The sequence below is a fragment of the Triticum aestivum genome, chromosome 3B, assembly GCF_018294505.1.
Source record: "Triticum aestivum cultivar Chinese Spring chromosome 3B, IWGSC CS RefSeq v2.1, whole genome shotgun sequence".
NCBI lineage: Eukaryota > Viridiplantae > Streptophyta > Magnoliopsida > Poales > Poaceae > Triticum > Triticum aestivum.
In genome coordinates this window covers 534,604,602-534,610,323 of record NC_057801.1, presented here as the reverse complement: position 1 = coordinate 534,610,323, position 5,722 = coordinate 534,604,602, and positions in this window count along the sequence as shown.

Here is a 5,722-nt window from a genome sequence, read left to right as displayed (position 1 = left end):
TCAACTTGAAAAGCTCGAACCCAAGTCGGAAAAATACATCTTCATAGGATACCCTAGGGAAACCATTGGGTATACCTTCTACCTTAGATCCGAAGGCAAGATCTTTGTTGCCAAGAACGGGTCCTTTCTGGAGAAAGAGTTTCTCTCGAAAGAAGTAAGTGGGAGGAAAGTAGAACTCGATGAAGTACTACCTCTTGAATCGGAAAGTAGTGCAGCTCAGGAAAATGTTCTTGTGGTGCCTACACCAACTGGAGAGGAAATTAATGATGATGATCAAGGTACTTTAGATCAAGTTGCTACTGAACTTCGTAGGTCCACAAAGACACGTTCCACACCAGAGTGGTATGGCAACCCTGTCCTGGAAATCATGTTGTTAGACAACGGTGAACCTTCGAACTATGAAGAAGCGATGGCGGGCCCAGATTCCAACAAATGGCTTGAAGCCATGCAATCCGAGATAGGATCCATGTATGAAAACAAAGTATGGACTTTGACAGACTTGCCCGATGATCGGCGAGCGATAGAAAATAAATGGATATTTAAGAAGAAGACGGACGCGTATGGTAATGTTACCATCTATAAAGCTCGACTTGTCGCTAAGGGTTATCGGCAAATTCAAGGTGTTGACTATGATGAGACTTTCTCTCCCGTAGTGAAGCTGAAGTCCGTCCGAATCATGTTAGCAATTGCCGCATACTATGATTATGAGATATGGTAAATGGACATCAAAACGGCATTCCTTAACGGCTATCTTAAGGAAGAACTGCATATGATGCAGCCGGAAGGTTTTGTCGATCCTGAGAATGCTAACAAGGTATGCAAGCTCCAGCGATCCATTTATGGGCTGGTGCAAGCATCTCGGAGTTGGAACATTCGCTTTGATGAGATGATCAAAGCATTTGGGTTTATGCAGACTTATGGAGAAGTATGCGTTTACAAGAAAGTGAGTGGGAGCTCTGTAGCATTTCTCATATTATATGTGGATGCCATACTTTTGATGGGAAATGATATAGAACTTTTGGACAGCATTAAGGCCTACTTGAGTAAGTGTTTTTCAATGAAGGACCTTGGAGAAGCTGCTTACATATTAGGCATCAAGATCTATAGAGATAGGATACGCCTCATAGGTCTTTCACAAAGCACATACCTTGATAAGATATTGAAGAAGTTCAATATGGATCAGTCCAAGAAGGGGTTCTTGCCTGTGTTGCAAGGTGTGAAATTGAGCTCGGCTCAATGTTCGACCACGGCAGAAGATAGAGAAAAGATGAGTGTCGTCCCCTATGCCTCAGCCATAGGGTCTATCATGTATGCCATCCTGTGTACCAGACCTGATGTAAACCTTTCCGTAAGTTTGGTAGGAAGGTACCAAAGTAATCCCGGCATGGAACACTGGACAGCGGTCAAGAATATCCTGAAGTGCCCGAAAAGGACAAAGGATATGTTTCTCGTTTATGGAGGTGACGAAGGGCTCGTCGTAAAGGGTTACGTCGATGCTAGCTTCGACACAGATCTGGATGACTCTAAGTCACAAACCGGATACGTGTATATTTTGAATGGAGGGGCAGTAAACTGGTGCAGTTGCAAGCAAAGCGTCGTGGCGAGATCTACATGTGAAGCGGAGTACATGGCAGCCTCGGAGGCAGCGCATGAAGCAATCTGGATGAAGGAGTTCATCACCGACCTAGGAGTCATACCCAATGCGTCAGGGCCAATCACCCTCTTCTGTGACAACACTGGAGCTATTGCCCTTGCCAAGGAGCCCAGGTTTCACAAGAAGACCAGGCACATTAAGCGTCGCTTCAACTCCATTCGTGAAAATGTTCAAGATGGAGACATAGATATTTGCAAAGTGCATACGGATCTGAATGTCGCAGATCCGTTGACTAAACCTCTTCCGCGAGCAAAACATGATCACCACCAGAACTCTATGGGTGTTCGATTCATCACAATGTAACTAGATTATTGACTCTAGTGCAAGTGGGAGACTGTTGGAAATATGCGCTAGAGGCAATAATAAAATGATTATTATTATATTTCCTTGTTCATGATAATTGTCTATTATTCATGCTATAATTGTGTTATCCCGAAATCGTAATAGATGTGTGAATAAATAGACCACAACATGTCCCTAGTAAGCCTCTAGTTGACTAGCTCGTTAATCAACAGATAGTCATGGTTTCCTGACTATGGACATTGGATGTCGTTGATAACGGGATCACATCATTAGGAGAATGATGTGATGGACAAGACCCAACCCTAAGCATAGCACAAGATCGTGTAGTTCGTTTGCTAGAGATTTTCTAATGTCAAGTATGATTTCCTTAGACCATGAGATCGTGTAACTCCCGGATACCGTAGGAGTGTTTTGGGTGTACCAAACGTCACAAGTAACTAGGTGACTATAAAGGTATACTACAGGTATCCCCGAAAGTATCTGTTGGGTTGACACAGATCGAGATTGGGATTTGTCACTCCGTATGACGGAGAGGTATATCTGGGCCCACTCAGTAATGCATCATCATAATGAGCTCAATGTGACCAAGTGTTTGGTCACAGGATCATGTATTATGGTACGAGTAAAGTGACTTGCCAGTAACGAGATTGAACGAGGTATTGGGATACCGACGATCGAATCTCGGGCAAGTAACGTACCGATTGACAAAGGGAATTGTATACAGGATTACTTGAATCCTCGACATCGTGGTTCATCCGATGAGATCATCGAGGAGCATGTGGGAGCCAACATGGGTATCCAGATCCCGCTGTTGGTTATTGACCGGAGAGTTGTCTCGGTCATGTCTGCATGTCTCCCGAACCCGTAGGGTCTACACACTTAAGGTTCGGTGACGCTAGGGTTGTAGAGATATTAGTATGCGGTAACCCGAAAGTTGTTCGGAGTCCTGGATGAGATCCCGGACGTCATGAGGAGTTCCGAAATGGTCCGGAGGTAAAGAATTTTATATAGGAAGTCCAGTTTCGGCCATCGGGAAAGTTTCGGGGGTCACCGGTATTGTATCGGGACCACCGGAAGGGTCCCGGGGGTCCATCGGGTGGGGCCACCTATCCCGGAGGGCCCCATGGGCTGAAGTGGGGAAGGGAACCAGCCCCTGGTGGGCTGGTGTGCCCCCCTTGGGCCTCCTCCTGCGGCTAGGGTTGGAAACCCTAGGGGTGGGGGGCGCCCCTCTTGGCTTGGGGGGCAAGCCACCCCCTTGGCCGCCGCCCCCCCCTTGAGATCCAATATCTAGGGGGACGGCGCCACCCCCAGGGCCCCTATATAAAGAGGGGGGAGGGAGGGCTGCGCACCCCTGCTCCTGGCGCCTCCCTCTCCCTCCGCACCACCTCTCCCTCTGGCTGAGCTTGGCGAAGCCCTGCCGAGATCACTGCTACTTCCACCACCACGCCGTTGTGCTACTAGATCTCCATCAACCTCTCCCTCCCCCTTGCTGGATCAAGAAGGAGGAGACGTCTTGCCAACCGTACGCGTGTTGAATGCGGAGGTGCCGTCCGTTTGGCGCTAGGATCTCCGGTGATTTGGATCACGACGACTACGACTCCCTCAACCCTGTTCTCTTGAACGCTTCCGCTCGCGATCTACAAGGGTATGTAGATGCACTCCTCTCTCTTGTTGCTAGATGACTCCATAGATTGTTCTTGGTGAAGCGTAGATTTTTTTTATTTTTTGCAACGTTCCCCAACAGCATCCTCCTCAGGCTGGCTCCCGAGGAGCGGAGATTTCTATGCAAGGCTCACCTCGTGAGGTTCAGGTGACGCGAGTCATGACGACCATGGTCAGGCGGGCGCCAGCGGGCGTAGTGTACCAGTTTCCTCTTTGGTGCAAAGGAGGCAAGTGCGGGCGCGGAGTCCCAACGAAGCAGCCAAAAGTTCCCATTCCCGTGGAACAAGACCAAGACCGCCAGGATGACAGGACGGAGGTCATCACCGAGCCCACCACGGCGTCATGACCAGAGGCTTTTGGAGGTGAAGACCACTTTCGTTAGGATAAGATGTACTAGTTGTCTCCCTTCAAATTTGGCCGCTGTGGGATCCATTTTCCCGCCTTCATTTGGGAAGAGGACTAAGGCCACTATAAATAGGACCTAGCCACCACCGTAGCAAGGGGATGAAGGGAGAGGACGGATCAAGTCAACTGAATCCATTCCACCCTCACCAGCTCACTTGAGCTCAAGAACACACCTCCTGAGGTTGTTCTCCACTATACTAATTCATCCTCAGCCCCTAGAGGCAAATCCACCACAAAGCATGAGTAGGATTTTACATTGCAAGGTGGACCGAACCTGGGTAAACTGTTGTGTCCCCTTTCCTTTGAGTTCGTCATGCTAGGATGTGAGATTTGCGAGCAGGAAGACTGGGGAGGTTGAGATCTCCACACGCACCCCAGAGTTCGAACCTCTCAAGGGTTTGTGGAACCCGAAATCCGACATTTGGCGTGCCAGGTAGGGGTGCGTCGAAGATCCATCACTCCGTCCGCTGTGCTCTACTGTCGGCTCTCATGGCGGGCGCTCCTCCATCGACCGGATCATCGCGCACCTTTGGAAGAGCCGTGGGCCTCCGGGCCTTCACCCCCGCCCTGCGGCGGGTGCATCGGCCACACAAGTTTAGGCTGGAGTTGCCGCCCCGCTACTACGGTGCGGCAGTTTGGGCGGCCAGCGGCGACGATAAGGTCATGGCCAACTAGTTCCTCATGGCCCTCGTGGGCGCATCTTCGGGATGCCGGCGCCCCACATCGTCACAGCCCTCCTCGATGGCTCGCATGCGCCGCCCTCAGACCGCCACGTCAAGGAGTTCTTCCGCCAAGTGGGTGCCACCCATGTGCAGTAGGGGGCTCCCCCAGGCTGGGCGGCCCCCAAGGCCGACCTCACCTTCGACTCAAGGGATCATCCCGATACCACCGCGGGTGCAGGCGCACTCCTGATGCTCTGCACCCCCACCATCTGCAACGTGGCGGTCACCAAGACCCTCATCGACGGTAGAGCCGGCCTCATTGTGCTCTCTGTGGAGGCATTCAGCTTACTTCACGTGCCCCATGGCCGTCTCTGCCCCACCAAGCCTTTATCTGGGGTCATCGACGACTCCACCAGCCCCCTGGAGCAGATCCACCTCCCCGTCACCTTCGGCACCTGTGAAAACTACCGCACCGAGCTCATCGACTTCGACGTCGCCTGAATCGGCCTCCCGTACAATGCCATCCTCGGGTACCCAGCCCTGGCCAAGTTCATGGCAGCAACTCATCCAGCCTACAACCTCATGAAGATGCCGGGAAGCAGCGGCATTCTCACGGTGGGAGGGACACCAAGGACGTGTTGCTGACCCTCAAGCTCACCTTCAGGTCTGCAGCAGCTGCATAGTCGAGTGAGAAAGGAACCCGAGAGGCTCCGGGGGCTGCACCAGCAAAGAAGAAACAATTGTTTCCCAAGATCGCGCCGAGATGAAGCAAGTACCAATTGATGAAGACAGAGCATCAGGCGCCACCTTCACCATAGGTGTTGGCCTCCCGCCGGACCAAGCAAGGGCGTTGGTGAGTTTCTTGCGCGCCAACAAGGAAGTGTTCGCATGGGAGCCAAAGGACCTGGTTATAATTCTGAGGGGAATAATCAAGCATCACCTGAGGTTGTGCCCTAACGTGCGCCCAGTGAAGCAAAAGGCACGACGGCAGTCCACGGAGAAGCAGGTGTTCATCATCCAAGAGACCTGTCATGGA